Genomic DNA, 19,864 nt, shown 5'->3' with positions numbered 1-19,864 from the left:
TGATATATTATCATTGGAAAGTAAAAGGAGATTCCTAAATGTTTATAGCAACCATGTGTGAAGAACCAACTGAACCTCATTGGGGAAGATTTTTAGCATCAATATTCTTTTTTGAAAATTATTTAAAAGTATTTGTATTTTTAATAGTATTAGCATTGTAGAAAAATGAGAGAATATTGTTTTCTCATGCATCTACTGTCCTACGTATGCATAATCTTTATCCAAATAAGTACCCAACCAATGAGTGTTCCATCTACTTCAGTAAAAGAACTGATACAGTCATATACTTTGTTGCTTACAATACAGTTGACATGTGGCATTGCAATCTTAATGGATTTTGACACAATTTTCTGAGACTACTTTACAGTGGGTAGTGGTCCAATAGCATCCAAGAACACATATCCACCATTGGATACTGAGAATTTTCGCAGTCTAGAGACTCAACTTAGATACTTCTTCACCTTACTTTTCTTTCTTGGACCCATGAAAGCCACTGATAATCTACATAATTCTTATTTCCAATTCATGTAATTTTAATTATATAGTATTTAACCTCTTCAAAATGGATCCCTTCATGAAGGCATAGTATAGATTCTAAGAAAATATATTCAAGCTTCTCCTGTAGACTTTCATAATTCACACTTTAACTGGAGGTCCCAATTACATCTGCAAATACATTATCAGTACTTTTTGTATCAGAGAAAACTGTTATTAGCCATTAAATAACTCTCTAGGAATTAATAAGTTGACTTGGGAACTTAATTTAAACAATGTTGTTTAATTTTCTACAACAAACCATATATACTACATAGAATTTATTTTAATTGTCTTATAATCAGATCTTGCATTCTATACCAATTGAATTTTTAAATGGGATGGAATGTACATAAAAATTAATTAGTGTATTTTGGTCTTTATTACAGAATTCAGAAGGTGTCTAAGATGCAAAAATAAGTATGTGATGCTTTCAAGTATAAAACCCCTCATAATCTCATATATCTGAATTATTCTTTCCCAACAAGAGGCACTATTTGAAAGGATTATAAAGTATAAGACTATTGGAGGAAATGAGTCATTGGAGATGGGCCTTGAGTTCACAAAAGCCCAAATCAAGCCCAGAATCTTTCTTTTTCTGCTGTTTATATCCCTGAATATATAACTTGCCGCTCCTTTTACAGCACCATGTCTGCATGCATGCCACAGTGCTTCCCAACCTGATGATAATAGATTAAACTTCTGAAACTATACGGTAGCCCAAGTTAAATGTTTTTCATTACAAGAGTTGCCATGGTCATGATGTCTCTTGACAATAGTAGAACATTAAGACATAGTGAGAGTCAAATAGCTCTATATATTATAATTACCATGTCTATATAATTACATTATGTTTGAGAATTTAAACACCATCTGTACCTGGCTCCCAGCGTTAGATTATTCACAGCCCACAAAAAGTAAAAGGAGAGATTCAACTTCAGAAATTTGTCCTCTGATCTCCATGTGGATGATATAACATCCACTCTCAATAAACAAGTCCATGTATTCTCATATGCACATGTGGGCATGCAGGTATGTTCATATTCTCCTCTCTCTCTCTCTCTCTCTCTCTCTCTCTCTCTCTCTCTCTCTCTCCCAGATGAGTCATACTTTTTTATCCTAGTTCCAGAAAAAAAGAAACAGGAAGAAGCCAAGTCTCACTGACCAGCCAATCGATTGCTCCAGGCAATCAAGATAGACCCTGTCTCAACAAATAATGTAGCCAGCTCTTGTGCAACAACACTGAAGCTGGATTCTGTATGAAAAGATCTCTACACATATGCACAATACATCACCACACAAGCATGAAAGTACACCCAAATTCTATATTCATGAGCACCTGTGTGCACAGTGTTAAAACAGGTAAAGTATGCAACATATTATCACCAAGAATAATGAATTCTATAGTCTTCTAAAACCATAGCACTCTGTCCTCACATATCATACTTGCTGGAATAAAGTTATACCAATGATTCCACATTTGGATGTGGTTGGTTGAAAGTTATTCTGTATTTTAGGCATGGCCCTTTGCTAATGCATACATTTTACATATCCTAGTTCTAGGACATAGACAGCCATTGATAATGAGACCTATTTACAGAATCAGTTAGGTTTCTTTTATTCTTCCAGTTTCTGGGACTTCTAATTTCTGTCATTCAATGAGGCGGAAAAAATAGTGATGGTTTTCCCCATCGTACTTGACTTAGATATTGAATGTTTCCAAAGAAAATACAGCTAAAAAGAAACAAAACAACACAAAACAATAATAAACAATCCAAACAAAATGCCCACAAAAGGCAAATCCACAAAATTATGAAGCAGTTATCCATCAGACCTCAGTGAAATACAAGTTTATGGAAACATAAAAACATATAAAATTTAAAAAAGTGTGTAGGAAATACCAATCAAAGTGGAGCTAAAAGACACACTATATAATAGAAAAGTGGACAAACACATGAGCAAATAGTTGGTATGAAAATCATGAGTCAGCATTTCACTGGAGACAGAAGAGATTATGTCAGAGACTAAACCACATTTTATTCCAAAAAAAATCATAATTAAGTCTTTGGGAAATGAAAATTATCACAAAAGTGGGTATAACACTGATCAATCTGAAAAGAGGTAAGCACAAAATTGTCTCTACGACCTGCCACCAATCTCATCCTAAAATATACCAATGAGATATTTACATTATTCATAGACACAAATCTCTAACCCATTAAAAACATTTAACATAAAAATCCTGAGGTAAACTTGTATATATAAACACATACATCACCCTGACTTAATATGGTACTTCTTGTTTAAACATGCTGGAGCATATGATGCTTTCTTTTAGCATTTTGATATAATCCCTATGTCTTTCTGACCCTTTGGGTGACCTACAGCCAACATAAAAATTCTGAGTCCTTCTCTAATATTGTGGGCACAGCAGTAAATACTGAAGAAAAGAATGCCAAGCAGACCAGCAGTGAGGTGGGGTTCGCACTTGTGGAGCTGCCTCTATTTACTTCTGTGTGTCCCAAGACAACAGGTTTCCTGACTGGTCCTCCAACCCCTGGGACTTTCAGGTAAGGATTGTGAGGTATGATTTATTTTGTATATCCTGAACTCTTGGAAATAACCCCCAAAACCTCATGGGTTCACCAATTTAGACTTTGGTATAATTATTATTTAAACTGTTATATGTTGCCAGTATGTGTGTCCTGTTTCCTAAAATAAATTATCACAAAATGCTATAATGTCAGAATACAAAAATAGATTCTTTTGTGAACTGAAGATATGATTGATAATGAGAGGAAGTACCCTACAGAAGGATTACATTTAACCATAAAATTGATTTGTATTAGTGAAAATTGTCATGTAAATCCTACAATCCATTAAGAATACAATAAAATAAAGTGAAGATTTTAGAATTAGAGGAGGTTTAGCATGACACTCTGATGCATCTATATTAAAGAGAAAGAAGTAGTAAACTCATAAGGATTACTGTTTTTTACAAATAGGCACTTATTCCAAATAGTTGAACTTAACAAAGGGATGGAAAATGGTTGAGTGTGTGCTGTTCTTGAAAAGACCTGAGGTCCATGTTTCCTTCCCACTACCCACATTGAGTAGCTAATACAACCTCCTATAAATCTATCTCCAGGAATTTGACACCCTATATTGACTTCCAAGGATGAAGAGTGAGCATATGGTCACACAAACACACACATACACACCACACACACACACACACACACACACACACACACTACAAGTAAAATGATATTTTAAAAATTTATATTGCCATTAGATACAATGTTATTCTTCAAGCATATGTAAGAACATTAGTGAGAAAATGAATGAATAGAGCATATTAGGTCCTGGGATGGCAATTTTGATCTGTTTTCTGTTGTTGTAAGACAAGGTTGTCTACATGATGTTTGATTTGTATATTACCATTTTTTATCTAATTTGCACCTTCCAAGATGGATAAAAAAAATGGAGTTCAAGATGCATATGTCTGTAGCTGTTAAATGTACTTTTTTTTCTTATTTGTATTTATTGTATGAAAGCTGCATATATGTCCAAATGCCAGAAAAGGGCATCAGACCTGCTGATAGATGGTTGAGAGCCAACATGTGGTTGCTGGGAACTGAATTCAGCACCTCTGGAAGAGCAGCAGCCACTGCTTTAAACACTGAGTCATGTCTGCAGGCAATGTCTGTATTTCAAATAATGAATTTGTGTTTTTTAAATTCAAAAAACTAACATTCATTCACCATTTAAGTATGTAGACATCAACTATCGTAGTATATTCATAAGATTTTGCATACTGTAATGTATTCAGCCCCTGCAATGACTATTAGCTTAGTATTAATTCAAATGGGTTCAAAGTATGATAAGTACAGTTTGCTTTTTTTAATATATAAATCTGTCTGTTCTAGGTAACTGAAATAGGATAATCTATACACTTTGGACAGAAATACTTGTGAAATTGTTTCCCACTTCTTGGTTTTATTTTATTCTCTTTTAAATATAAGTTAATTGATTAGGTAATTAAATTATCTAGTTACCTATCGGTCTCTGTGTGAGCAGTAAACATGGGAGACCAATAGAGAGTGTATTAACCCCTGGAGCTTGTACTAAGACTAACTCTGAGCTACCTGACATGAGTACTGAAAACTGAACTTAGTTTCTAGTAATGTTAACACATTACTTTTAACGGTACAGCTGTGTGTGTGTGTGTATGTGTGTGTGTGTGTGTGTGTGAGAGAGAGAGAGAGAGAGAGAGAGAGAGAGAGAGAGAGAGAGAGGCACAGGCACAGACACAGACACAGACACTGACACAGAGAGAGCATATTGATTTAATAAATGCATGTGCATATACTGCTACAACTGTTAAGACACAATGCAGAATGCATGAGATCAGATTTTGGATTTCAGTTGTATGATGTTGTGATATAAATACAAACTTATTTAAGGGAGATGAGTAGACATCTGACCTGGGTTTGTTGTTGAAATATTCACATACAGGTAAAAAGGGAGGTACAGCAGTGGAGTATTAAGTTAAATAAATTCAAATATAAAGGGTAAAAGTGAAACATATATATATTCAGTATCCAACTAGAGTAGTCTTTTCTCTATCCCAAATTTTACTATAAATTGTATTATACTCAACTTTATATTTTTCTAGTCACGATTTGTCAACACTTTATGATATTCAGTTCTTCTGAGAAATTTTACCACAATATAACACTAAAGTGTATGACCAAGGGTGTCCAGGTGATCATTGGTCAGGGCTTTTGTTCTAACAATTCTAATATTTTTATTGATTATATGGGAATTTCAAATATTGTGCCAGATCATATCCAATTTTGAGTCCTCCTATTTTTACTTGCCTACCTTTGAAACCCCCTCCTCTGTTGAAGAAATCAGAGAAGAAGGAGGAGGAAGAGAGGGCTGACAGGGGGGGGGGGGAGTAAGGGAATGATGGAGGGGAAGGAAGAGGGAGAGAAAGAAGGAATTCCAGTTTGTGTCTTAAAGGTGATTTTGACATGAATTCTAAATATCTAATGTGTACAATTTAATAGAACATTCCATTTTGTACATCTAGTATGACCAGAAACTTCTATTCCATAATCTTTGTGGTGGTTATATATCATGGAAAGTAAATTTTAATGGTCCTTAATAAAACAAAAATGTCACACATACACTCTCTCTCTCACACACACACACACACACACACACACACACACACACAATAATCCAAGAACAAATGTTTAGATAAATTTTATTCCTAATAACAATCAACTCTTTATTCATGTCACAATTATCCAAATACACCTAGATAATATTAATATTATGCATATTATTTTTTATTGCAACTCGTCTTGAAATGCCCTGAAAAAGGAATTAATACTGTTTTGTTTATCATGGCTTTATCTGGTTAGTTAGTTTGTAATGTGAAGCCAGTGAACTGTATTGCTTGTGCTAAGGTTTGAAATGCTAGAAGATCAATAGAGCTTTTCCAAACTATGGATATATTGAGGGGCAGAAGAATATACAAGGATTCAAAAATATTCATGTAAAAAGAATATAAAATGGAAGTTTAAATAAAAATTAAAATCTGTACAATAAGAACTTCAAGACTCTGAAGAAAGAAATTGAAGAAGATCTCAGAAGAATGAAAGATCTCCCATGCACATGGATTGGCAGGATTAATAGAGTCAAAATGGCCATTTTACCAAAAGCGATCTACAGATTCAATGCAATCCCCATCAAAATAACAATCCATTTCATCAAAGAGTTAGACAGAACAATTTGAAAATTCATCTGGAATAACAAAAAACCCAGGATAGCTAAAACTATCCTCAACAATAAAAGGACTTCAGGGGAAATCACTATCCCTGAACTCAAGCAGTATTACAGAGCAATAGTGACAAAAACTGCATGGTATTGGTACAGAGACAGACAGATAGACCAGTGGAACAGAATTGAAGACCCATAAATGAACCCACACACCTATGGGCACTTGATTTTTGACAAAGGAGCCAAAACTATCAAAAGGAAAAAGATAGCATTTTCAGCAAATGGTGCTGATTCCACTGGAGGTCAAAATGTAGAAGAATGCAGATCGATCCATGCTTATCACCCTGTACAAAGCTTAAGTCCAAGTGGATCAAGCACCTCCACATCAAACCAGATACAGTCAAACTAATAGAAGAAAAACTAGGGCAGCATCTGGAACACATGGGCACTGGAAAAAATTTCCTGAACAAAACACCAATGGCTTATGCTCTAAGATCAAGAATCGACAAATGGGATCTCATAAAACTGCAAAGCTTCTGTAAGGCAAAGGACACTGTCGTTAGGACAAAACAGCAACCAACAGATTGGGAAAAGATCTTTACCAATCCTACAACAGATAGAGGCCTTATATCCAAAATATACAAAGAACTCAAGAAGTTAGACCGCAGGGAGACAAATAACCCTGTTAAAAAATGGGGTTCAGAGCTAAGCAAAGAATTCACAGCTGAGGAATGCAGAATGGCTGAGAAACACCTAAAGAAATGTTCAACATCTTTAGTCATGAGGGAAATGCAAATCAAAACAACCCTGAGATTTCACCTCACACCAGTGAGAATGGCTAAGATCAAAAACTCAGGTGACAGCAGATGCTGGCGAGGATGCGGAGAAAGACGAACACTCCTCCATTGTTGGTGGGATTGCAGACTGGTACAACCATTCTGGAAATCAGTCTGGAGGTTCCGCAAAAATTGGACATTGAACTGCCTGAGGATCCAGCTATACCTCTCTTGGGCATATACCCAAAAGATGCCCCAACATATAAATAAGTCACGTGCTCCACTATGTTCATCGCAGCCTTATTTATAATAGCCAGAAACTGGAAAGAACCCAGATGCCCTTCAACAGAGGAATGTATACAGAAATTTGGTACATCTACACAATGGAATATTACTGAGCTATCAAAAACAATGGCTTTATGAAATTCGTGGGCAAATGGTTAAACTGGAAAATATCATCCTTAGTGAGAAACACACATGGTATGCACTCATTGATAAGTGGCTATTAGCCCAAATGCTTGAATTACCCTATATGCCTAGAACATATGAAACTCAAGTCAGATGATCAAAATGTGAATGCTTCACTCCTTCTTTAAAAGGGGAACAAGAATACCCTTGGCAGGGAATAGAGAATCAAAGATTAAAACAGAAACAGAAGGAACACCCATTCAGAGCCTGCCCCACATGTGGCCCATACATATACAGCCACCCAATTAGACAAGATAGATGAAGCAAAGAAGTGCAGGCAGACAGGAGCCAGATGTAGATCTCTCCTGAGAGACACAGCAAGAATACAACAAATACAGAGGCGAATGCCAGGAGCAAACCACTGAACTGAGAACAGCACCCCTGTTGAAGGAATCAGAGAAAGAACCGGAAGAGCTTGAAGGGGCTTGAGACCCCATATGAACAACAATGCCAAGCAACCAGAGCTTCCAGGGACTAAGCCACTACCTAAAGACTATACATGGACTGACCCTGGACTCTGACCCCATAGGTAGCAATGAATATCCTAGTAAGAGCACCAGTGGAAGGGGAAGCCCTGAGTACTGCTAAGACTGAAAGTGATTGTTGGGTGGAGGGCGGCTATGGGGGGAGGATGGGAAGGGGAAGACACATAAAGAAGGGGACGGGGAGGGATTAGGGGGATGTTGGCCGGTAAACCTGGAAAGGGAATAACACTCGAAATGTAAATAAGAAATACTCAAGTTAAAGAAATAAAATAAATAAATAAAAATAAAATAAACAACTCAGGCTTTCTCTTTCTCATATGCCATTCTTTCCCATATTCAACCTTTCTTTTTGTGTTTCCTTACTTTCCAAGTTGAAATAAATTTTTTTTCAGAGAAAAAATACTTATTAAAACATGAGGACTTTACTATATGTCACTATCATTTTTAAGTATGATCATGTGTAGCCTATGTTGGAGCATGTATTCTCACAATGAGTGGAGCATATTACCATCACAAGAAATAGAGTTTAGTAATTTTCTGAGGTAAATGGACCATGCCAATATACAGAAGAACTTGCAAGGTTGAGCAGACTCAAACACCGGCGAATCTCAGAATTTAGAATAGCTGGCATGGAGCAGCATTCTGCCAAATTTCCTGATATAGAACATGCAACTATGTCACCCCATTTTAATGACCATGATGATTGGTCATGTAGCATAGAAACCCAGAGTTCACTATGCTAATAAAGTATGTGCATACTCCCTGTGTGTTCAGCTAATGAGCTTCCCTTTCAGGGCATACCTTCCTAAAAAGGTATTTAATCACTGGTTCACATTCTGAGAGGTGAGTTCATTCATGTTGGCTGTAAAATTAATTAGTTTGGACACTCAATTGCCTCTAGAATGGGGGAGGCTTTTGTCATCATAAAGAGCCTTGCCTAAATCTTCTGGAGAAGGCCTTTTCTATTCTAATGCCTCCTTGCACTCAGCACTCATTTGGAAGCAAACCAAGTCCTGCTCCTTCCCTGGGCTCAGCTATCCCTTTCCTGCCTGGCACATAGAAGTCCTAAGGGAATCAGATACTCGGACCACTTACCAACTGCCAACAGTACCTCAGCGGCATCTAAGTAAACAGGAGATGAGAAACCAAAGCATCCCTCTCACACTTTGTTGTTTCTGACCTGAAACATGAAGTGTTACTCCTATTATGGACTTCATTCTGTATCATCTGAGTGTCTTGTGGGCCATACTTGGGCACCCCAGTCGCAAGGTTAACACACAGCTGGCCAAAATTTCATGATTAAATAAGCATATTAACCCACAGTGAGTTATTTATTAGAGCTTATGATGAATGGGATATACGTTGCCCATACTGAATATAACATGTGAATTATATGACAAGAGATTGCACAGAAATGTCTTTTTTGGGGGGGGTTCTTTTTTTTTCCGGAGCTGGGGACCGAACCCAGGGCCTTGCGCTTCCTAGGCAAGCGCTCTACCACTGAGCTAAATCCCCAACCCCTGCACAAAAATTTCTTGACGAATGGATTATGTTTATCCATGAGGGATAAAACTTTCCAGCACTGCTATAAAGCTGAGTCCCTGTGCAAACAGAGGCTTCTACAGAGATTACAGAAATATGTCCTATGCTGTTTCATCAGATGTGGTTTATATGAAGAGGGTTAGTTTGCACAAGTCAACATTTTTATACAATTTTAATATGCAGTTTAGTGACTGCAGAAAAAAACAAGGCATCAGAGAAATCTTACCTAGAAGGAGCTAATGTATGGTACATACCTGACTATGTGGCTGCAGAAAAAAAAAAAGCATCAGAGAAATCTTGCCTAGAAGGAGCTAAATTGTGGTACATACCTGACTAATGTACTCTTTGTTTGAAGATAGACACAATCTTATTATTTGTTTTGTTCATTTGTTTTTCTTTGTTTTATGTACTGTTGATTGGACATAGAAACTTGCACATGATTGACATTTCACATGTCACTTGTTAAATTGATCAATCACATCTACATCCCCTTTTGTTTTTTTGTTTGTTTTTTTGGTTTTGTTTTTTACTTATTTTGAAACAGACATTCACAAACTTGCCTAGTGTATACTATTGAACTCATTTCATGACTGAACTTGAACCTCTTCTCTTCTCAAAATCCAGAGAAGCTGCTTCAGTATGCCCTGGCAAATCACTTGAGATTGAGTTGATATTAAGCATTCATGAAAACTTACTCTTCATCAAAGATTCTCTATCATTACACAATGTACAGGAACAAAATTAATTTAGTGAGAATTGTCATCAGAAATCAAACTAGCCCCAGACAAATTTAATCACTTTTTTTTAAATACAAAGCAATTCTAAACTTAAAAATAAGAATTATATATACATATATTCTTTATATAAATAAAATATATGTACAAATATCCTATATATGTTATATATGCATATATTTTAACTATCTAGATACCTAGATAATATGAAATATTACCTATCATTACATAATATAAAATGAAAACATACTATATGATCCATGAATGTGTTATGAAAAATATATAAAAATGTACAAAATATGCATATGTGTATGATTAGATATGATCATATATATTTATATGCTTAGCTACACACAGATATATGTATATCCATAAATGATCAAAAAATGATTGCAATGATTCATTGGAATGAGGATTGAATAATTCCTTCTAAACTATCTTTTCTGTCCTCTCTGTATGTCTGTTCTTATTACAAAATGATAATTATATAAATTATGTCTGATTAAAATAGTTCAACACTCACAGCACTCAAATTAATTAAAAAAGACCCAAAGACCACTTCAGTAACCATCAAATGCCCGGCCATTCAAAACAAAAGCAAAAACCCTTAAATTTTAAATGTCCATACACAGTGTCAGCTCTTTTCAATACATTGAATTTGGAAATAATCTATTTTGATGATGAGAGTAAGCTACAGGGTGGGTAAAAAGTGCAACTACGTGCTCCCAGACTGTGGAAATACTCAATGATTGTACAAGTTTCTTCTTTGAACACAAATTATTTGATGGTTCATTAAATTGCATAGAACAATTGACTATCAAGAAATTCAGAAAGTTATGTAATCACTTAGGAAAATGGTCTTTATGACCTTTCTCCATGATTGTTGTCACCCTAAAATTGAACAACATGAACTGGATGGGTCCTCTCAGACTCAAGTGCTTGTTCTATTACAATTAAGAAAATCAAGTACTTAGAGCTCATATCACCTAAAATACATATTCAGTAATAAATGTTTCATGCATTTGTTTTCTTGGTCTTCACAATTATTTCCCAAGCTTAATTATTTTGTATATTGCAGAGATCAGTGGCATTGTCTTTTGAGGTGTTTAGTAGCACACAGCACTTTTTTTTATTTCTAACAAGCACAATGCCTTTTTTCTCTACCAATATGACTTTTTTATCAGTTATATATTTATAGAAAGATAACCCCTGGCTTTAAATAGATATGTACATACAAATATGAACAAACTTAAAAAACTACAAACCCTCGGCTAACAAGGGGGCCTCTGGGAACCCCCTACCCAAGGGAATGGCATAAATCTGCTTTTTAAAAATTAATTTTGGCGATCGTTGCAAAAAGCCTGAAGTTAGGTGGCTTACCCACTCTTGAGTTCTGTATCTCCAAAATTAGGGCTACATGCTTTTTCTTTTAGCTAGTGTAACAGGATAAAGGGGGGTGGGAGGGTTGACCCTGCAATGGGTTAAGAAATAAGATACATTTCATAAAGTCATTGTTTTTGATAGCTCAGTAATATTCCATTGTGTAGATGTACCACATTTTCTGTATCCATTCCTCTGTTGAAGGGCATCTGGGTTCTTTCCAGCTTCTGGCTATTATAAATAAGGCTGCGATGAACATAGTGGAGCACGTGTCTTTTTTATATGTTGGGGCATCTTTTGGGTATATGCCCAAGAGAGGTATAGCTGGATCCTCAGGCAGTTCAATGTCCAATTTTTGCGGAACCTCCAGACTGATTTCCAGAATGGTTGTACCAGTCTGCAATCCCACCAACAATGGAGGAGTGTTCGTCTTTCTCCGCATCCTCACCAGCATCTGCTGTCACCTGAGTTTTTGATCTTAGCCATTCTTACTGGTGTGAGGTGAAATCTCAGGGTTGTTTTGATTTGCATTTCCCTTATGACTAAAGATGTTGAACATTTCTTTAGGTGTTTCTCAGCCATTCTGCATTCCTCAGCTGTGAATTCTTTGCTTAGCTCTGAACCCCATTTTTTAACAGGGTTATTTTTCTTCCTGTGGTCTAACTTCTTGAGTTCTTTTATATTTTTGATATAAGGCCTCTATCTGTTGTAGGATTGGTATAGATATTTTCCCAATTTGTTGGTTGCTGTTTTGTCCTAACCACAGTGTCCTTTGCCTTACAGAAGCTTTGCAGTTTTTTGAGATCCCATTTGTCGATTCTTGATCTTAGAGCATAAGCCATTGGTGTTTTGTTCAGGAAATTTTTTCCAGTGCCCATGTGTTCCAGATGCTGCCCTAGTTTTTCTTCTATTAGTTTGACTGTATCTGGTTTGATGTGGAGGTGCTTGATCCACTTGGACTTAAGCTTTGTACAGGGTGATAAGCATGGATCGATCTGCATTCTTCTGCATGTTGACCTCCAGTTGAACCAGCACCATTTGCTGAAAATGCTGTCTTTTTTCCATTTGATGGTTTTGGCTCCTTTGTCAAAAATCAAGTGCCCATAGGTGTGTGGGTTCATTTCTGGGTCTTCAATTCCGTTCCATTGGTCTATATGTCCGTCTCTGTACCAATACCGTGCAGTTTTTATCACTATTGCTCTGTAATACTGCTTGAGTTCAGGGATAGTGATTCCCCCTGAAGTCCTTTTATTGTTGAGGATAGTTTTAGCTATCCTGGGTTTTTTGTTATTCCAGATGAATTTGCAAATTGTTCTGTCTAACTCTTTGAAGAATTGGATTGGTATTTTGATGGGGATTGCATTGAATCTGTAGATCGCTTTTGGTAAAATGGCCATTTTTACTCTATTAATCCTGCCAATCCATGAGCATGGGAGATCTTTCCATCTTCTGAGGACTTCTTCAATTTCTTTTTTCAGAGTCTTGAAGTTCTTATTGTACAAACCTTTTACTTGCTTGGTTAAAGTCACACCGAGGTACTTTATATTATTCGGGCCTATTATGAAGGGTGTCGTTTCCCTAATTTCTTTCTCGGCTTGTTTCTCTTTTGTGTAGAGGAAGGCTACTGCTCTGAGAGCAGATGGTAAGATAAAGGCATACAGACCCCAGAGAAGTCCCCAGTTCCCACACCTCAGAAACACACTGTCTGGACAGAGTCTTTGCTCTAGCCAACTCCTATTTCTTTGGTATTATCAGAAAACAAGATTCCATTCCTGGATGTTGGGGAAGGGGGAGAAGAGGTCATGAGCTTCCTCTAAGTACTGAGTGAACAATTTAAAATGTTTCCCTTTTTAAAGTATTTTAACATAAATCAAACTCCATCCTGTGCTGTACACAGCCCTTTTGACTCCCTGATATTGACTGAAGAAGGAAGAGAAGTGGTTTCATCGTTGGAAGGGCCACCTCACTTTCTTCCAACGTTTAGGTTTGGCTTCTCCCTTGGATACTGAACTGTTGGGCCTGGAGGTTGAAGTAGTCCCAGGGCCAGGGTGAGGTGCGGCAAAGAAGTTCCCATTGGACATCGGCCCTGGAGGTACTTGAAAGATCCGGCTCAAGAAATCCTGCAGGTCAGCAGGAGGGGACTCTGGAGTGGCTGTTTGTCCGCCGCTGGTGCCTGGTAACCGAGAACCAAATGAGGTGTGGTAAGGAACTTGGTGGGTGTCTGGGGAGATGCCCACACGCTGGCATCCAGACCACTCTGTGATGTCATACACCTTCCCATCCATCAGTGCAAAGTAGGTGATCTTGAGGCCCAACATGCTTGACTCTGCCCAGAAGTCTCCTTCCTCAGCAGGATGCAACCTGTTACACTCAGCACAGTATCTGGCACTCTTGGGTTCCCGGTCCATTTCAAACCTCCTATGCTTCCCTTGGCACCGGCTGCACATCATCGTATTCATTGGCTCCTTGAAATCATCTTGTAGCTTCGAAAGAAACTCATTCACCGAGCGGCTGAGCTCATTCTCTGCCATCCGTTTCATCTCATATTCCTTCCGCCTCTCTGGATTGCTGACAATGTCCCAAGCTGCCCGCAAAACTTTAAAGGCCTCCTCAGCCCGGGGATGGTGATTTTTATCAGGATGGACCATCACCGCTAGCTGCCTATAGGCTTTCTTTAGTTCAATATCGGATGCTGTAGCTTCAACCCCCAGCACATGAAAAGGGTTTAGTTCATCTTCAGGAACCCCAGCCATGGTCAAGAGTCGGGCGACTTCCTCTTCAGGCTGGCAGTATCGCCCGCTATTTACATGGGCAGTGCCCTGTCTCTGAGTCCTCTGCTTGACCCAGGGCAGCTCTAGCCAGCCCCACTGAATTACTCTCACCAGCTGCTGCCATGGTCTGCTATCTTTCAACAGAGTCAAGAAATGATGCAAGGCTGGATAATCCAGCCACGAGAACAGCCAAGCGGCCTTATCCCTCCAGCCTAGCCGGTCGCCTAGTCCCACCAAAAACCTCCAGCCCAACTGCAGACACCCCAAAAAGAGGCTAGAGCCAGGAGGAGGAAAGCGCCCACTACCCTAAGCAAACGGATGAACAGCCCTGCCACACTGAAGAAGCTCTGACTTAGAAACTGGAACATCACTCGGGCCCAGCCCCCCAATCTCCTGGCCCAGACCCCCACCCAGATTCGGAAAAGGTCCAGGTCACTGCCTTTCAACTTCCTGCATGCGTAAATGAAATAGCCACATACTCTCCCACCAATACCAGCAGTTCAATCAGCCACCAGAAGCCTCCCTGTCCAAGCAGACATATTTCCTCTACTCCCTACAGTCCCAGGCCTCTGCGCTTATCTGTATGACTTCATTTTCGGGCCAGCCGATGACGGCCTGGGGCCTTGGGATCTCTGCTTCCACTGTCCGGAACATCCTCCTTGGTCAGAAAACGGTGCCTCTGCCTTCGGGACGGGGGTTTCTTTCCACTGGACACACGTGAAAAATCACTGGGAAATTTAAGAGGTTCCTCATCATCGTATTCTTCTTCTAACTCTTCATCTTCCCCCAAGGCTGGAGAGGTGCACTGGTGGCAAAAGCTGCTAGAAGAGCCGTCTCCTTTCTCAGAACAAGTCCCTTCAGGGACCCCAGGGCTTCCCTGGCAGTTACAAGCAGACGGAATGGGAAGAAAAGAAGGACTCCCATCCTCCTGGTACCCAGTCTCATTCTCTGTTGAGAGTTCCTGGTCCACTCCTGACTCTTCCGAACATGTCCCACTCTCATCAGGGTAGCCTCCTTCTCTAGATGGTCCTGGACCCCTTAGAGGACCATGGCTTGGATCCGACCAGTGGGCTGGGTTTGGAGGTTGTGTGTACTTAGGGTCGGAGTGCTCTTTGAGGCAGCGTGTACCAGTAGGAGCAGTCTCTTTCGAGTCCCTGAGTCCTGAGAATGAAAGTATTTCGGGGTCCACAGAGGATCCTGATGTAGTGAGGGAGGAACCACCACTCTGGTGGACTCCACACAACCCTCTTTCTCCCGGGTGCTTCTGGGCCATGACCCCGGGGCTTCCTGAGGATTTTAGATCACTGCCATCATTGCCGAAGAGCGGCGGTAACTCCTTCCCCCCCCTCAAGCAGCTGCGCCTGAGGCCAGGGGGAGCTACAAGAGCAGCTCCCCTGGCTCCCCCAATATGACTTTGTTATTCTACTTGTTGGTGTTGTTCATTTGCTTGTTTGCTCCTTTTACTTGTTTTGTATTTTTACACAATATAAAATAAAACATGATATAGGCATGTGTTACAAAAAAGTTAAAATGTACAAAATATGCATTTGTGTATGATTATATGTGATTATAAATATTTATATAGTTAGCTACACATATATGTTTATACACACAAACACACATATAATATCTATCTATATATCTACATCTATCTCTCTCTAATATATACGTATTTTGAGAAAAGTTAAAGAACCTTATGTACATAATAAAGAGAGAGAGAGAACAAAAGGAGGGAAAGGAGGGAAGGAAAGAGGGAGGGGAAGATATCAGTGGGGGCTATTTCATTTTCAATTTGACTATATTTGAATTTAGTTATACCTGTGAGGAATTTTTCTTAACTTAATCATTGGAAATGGAAAAACTTTCTTTTAATCTAGGTCTTTTGAACTGATTCTTCTGCCTCAAACTTGTGGTGATATTGCAAAAAAGAGCCAATGTGCTCAGCTCTATTCTGTTCTGTTTCTTGCCACATTTAATGAGTGTACAACATAAATAACAAAAATAACAGTAAAACAACAACAACAACAACAGCAACAAAACACAGGCAGTGAAAATTTTCATTTTGTTGGAGATGCAGTTGCTGAAAAATAGCAACCATTGCAGCATTCCTAACTTCTTCCTCAAAATAAAGTATGTCCATGAAACAAATAACAATTAAAATGGTAAGGACTATATCTTAGTATAAAATAAAAGCCTCAGCCATGATAATGAATAAAACAATTTGTCTACTAAAAAGATCCAAGCTGGATTTCATTATGAGATATGCAGCTTTGCATTTATTATGCTGAAAAAAATCACTCCAAAATTAGAGGGAGTACTTTCTCTTATAGTACTACAGAAATCTCAGATAGTCTCATTCAGATAAAAACTAGGCAACTGTAGGGCTGTGTTCGGACCTGTACAGGTAGTTCAGTAGCCTCATCATTTGCTGACGAATAACAACCATTGCAGAGTTCCTAACTTTTCTTCATCAAAATAATAAATGTACATGAAAGAAATAACAATTAACATGGCAGCGAGGAGGTATTAGTATAAGTCTTAGATGACTCTATTGGCTAGAAAGGCCAGCTTGGGTACATTGAGTTTTCCCCACATGACAGTACACTTGCTTCCTTTTCCATTTTTAGGTATTCATGCTTTAGAATGGACCAAGGTAGAAAATCCAAAATAATCAACTCTGGAATGGAACTTCATATACAATGACCCATTAAAACATTTAGAGATTAGTGTATGAATATGACTATCAAATGGCGATAGAGTACTCACCATATGAAGTCTAATAACTCTAATAAAGGCATTACTTAATAGGACATTTTCAAAGTGAGTTAATAATAATACCAATTATGCTTTCTACAAAAATTTCATTTCAAAACTTAATTTAAATAGTATACCATTGAATGAGGATTTCTAGGGAGGTTTTCCTGAGAGGAGGAAATGGGGAAAAAAATGGTTGGTTAGCTCGAAGTGCATAATATGGAAGAAGAAACAACTTCTAATGATCTCTAGCACAATTGTGAACTTAGAGGTGGCTAATTCAATTATGGATTTCAAAGTATCTTATACAGATGATATGAACTATTCTCAGCATAAGAGAATGATAGCTGGTTAAATTGATTTGTATACCAATAATCCACAGTATATGTCTGTATTGAATATTATATATAATTTTAAGTACAAATGATTATACATGATAATACATTCATCAGAAAGAAGTTAAAGAAAGTTGGATCCTTGCAGTCAGAAACTCCAAAAAAAAACAAAGCAAGATTTAGAAAAACAAATGTCATTCTGGAATACATAATAAAATGTTGTCTTGAAAAAGCTCCAATCTCTAAGGAGATTGTCGGTTAATGGATGCTATGGAGAAGAAAGTCGTTACTTCAGTTTTGTAGCCATTGATATAAAGCTCATGCTTTAGTAAATAATCTGATACCAGGGCTGAAGCAAAAATCATAATTCATCTCAGTAGGTCACAAAGTCAAACATAAATTAAGCTGGCACTTATTGGAAAACAAAAAAAGGTTCATCAGCAAGTATTAGGCAATAAAAAACAATAATGGGTGAATGTGGTCAATATATATTAAATAGGTATTTAATTTTCAAAATACAATTATTGTGTAGAGGGCCACAATACATTCGCCACCACTAGATGGCGCTGTCTTCCACCGCGCCCCACGTGGTAGGTCAGGATAGACTCCGCCATTGCAAGATGGCGCCAACCTTCGCCGCGCCAGCCGGCCCCCCCTTTCTGGAAGTTAACTGTGCGCATGTACAAGAGTGCCTTCGTGCCAGGTCTTTGCCCACTCAGGGGCGTGCCTTATGAGATCATGGGTAACAACCTATCAGGTGTGGGTGCGCCGCACGAGGGTTTTATAAGTGCCCCATGTTGGCGCGGCGTGGCTTTTCCTCTTCTAAGATTAATAAAGTGGTCACAGTAAGGATTTCTAATGTCCACGTGCTCCTTGCCAGCGGGAGGTCGCGTGCGGGACATTTGGTGCCGAAACCCGGGACACAGAAAGCTAATTTTAGAGAGCCCATAAAGTGATATCATTAAGAATGGCTAACAGCCTTATATTATATAATTTTGTTGCTTCTTCAGTGTAAGAAGTTAGAACTTAAATCTTTCAATGTATATAGAAAATTTTTACTACAAACTTTGCTCTCAATATGAGCTTTAATATTTGGGGAGTAGCTATTACACTACTCCAGATAAGAATATTTAAAGCTAATTTTAAGCTTCTAAAGATATGTTAATTGGCTAAGTACCTCACCTTACCAGAGGACTTAGGTCTTTGTTATGCACATTGGAGATAAAGCTTCAGCTGTGTTAGTACAGAGTTGTAGACTAGAGTCATGGAAGTATTTTAAATAGAAACCTGGTAAAATATATCTTATTCCAAACAACAGTTAATTGGTTACTACTAAATACTGATATTTGGCCTATTACATATACAAATTTTTCAGACAAAATTGATAATTTTACTCTTTACATGCTTTTGTACTTCCTACATATTTGTGCATACAACCCATAGGAAATGTGCATAGTAGATTTATAGGTGGTTCATCTAATGAAAAGGCTACATATATGATTAGATCACTTGTCTATTCTCTTGAGTTTCTATTGCTTCAACACAGATTATTAAATTCCATGCTTTAGCCGCTGTTTTTAATATGTTAAAAAATCAAGCTTTCAATTCATATACTGATAGCCAATGTGTGGCTTGTGGTTTACAATTGATTTCAATTACTTAATGCTTTATTAGAGACAAGATTTCTACATGAAATCAGTGAGTGATTTCAGTATAAATGTCTGACAACTCACTGTCCCTTCAGTGCTCTGGCTCAGACAACTAAACAAAACCATAGACCCAGCTCTTTAAAAATGGTAATAGAGTTGATAACACACCCTCATGAAAAGAGGAAGATTTCATTTGTTTACTTTCAACTCCCAGCTTCACCCTGCCAGCTCAGGGATTTCTAGTAAGACTGAATCTGGACAATATTTACAAGATTTGACATTTCTAATTAATGCTTATGTTTAGATAAATAAAGTTTGTGAGGTGCTAGAAAAATGGCTAAGTGGTTAAGAGCACTTATAGGACATTTAAGAACTCAAACTAGATTGCCTGGGCTCTTTAACAAGGGAGGACAAGATACCAGACAGATTATAGGCCTTACATAAGAACAATTAGTAAAAAAATCTCATTCTTTATATATCCAATACAATTATGCTGGAGACAATATTTTGGTATACAAGTTAATTTATAAATACAAGTGCTCAGTGTCCTCAACTTAATCCTCGAGGACTTACCTTAATAAATATTATCTTTACTATATCTTAATAAATAAAAAGGGGGAGTTATCCCTGTATGCTAAATAAT

The 19,864-nt window shown here is 37.9% G+C and overlaps 1 pseudogene; it reads right to left on the bottom strand.

Moving 5' to 3' along the window:
- Positions 1 to 13,504: 13,504 nt before the first annotated feature.
- Dnajc14-ps1 (DnaJ heat shock protein family (Hsp40) member C14, pseudogene 1) lies at positions 13,505 to 15,820 on the bottom strand (annotated as a pseudogene).
- Between the last annotated feature and the right edge of the window lie 4,044 nt (positions 15,821 to 19,864).

This window comes from Rattus norvegicus, chromosome 13 (assembly GCF_036323735.1).
Source record: "Rattus norvegicus strain BN/NHsdMcwi chromosome 13, GRCr8, whole genome shotgun sequence".
Lineage (NCBI taxonomy): Eukaryota > Metazoa > Chordata > Mammalia > Rodentia > Muridae > Rattus > Rattus norvegicus.
This window is presented reverse-complemented; position numbering and strand designations above follow the sequence as displayed.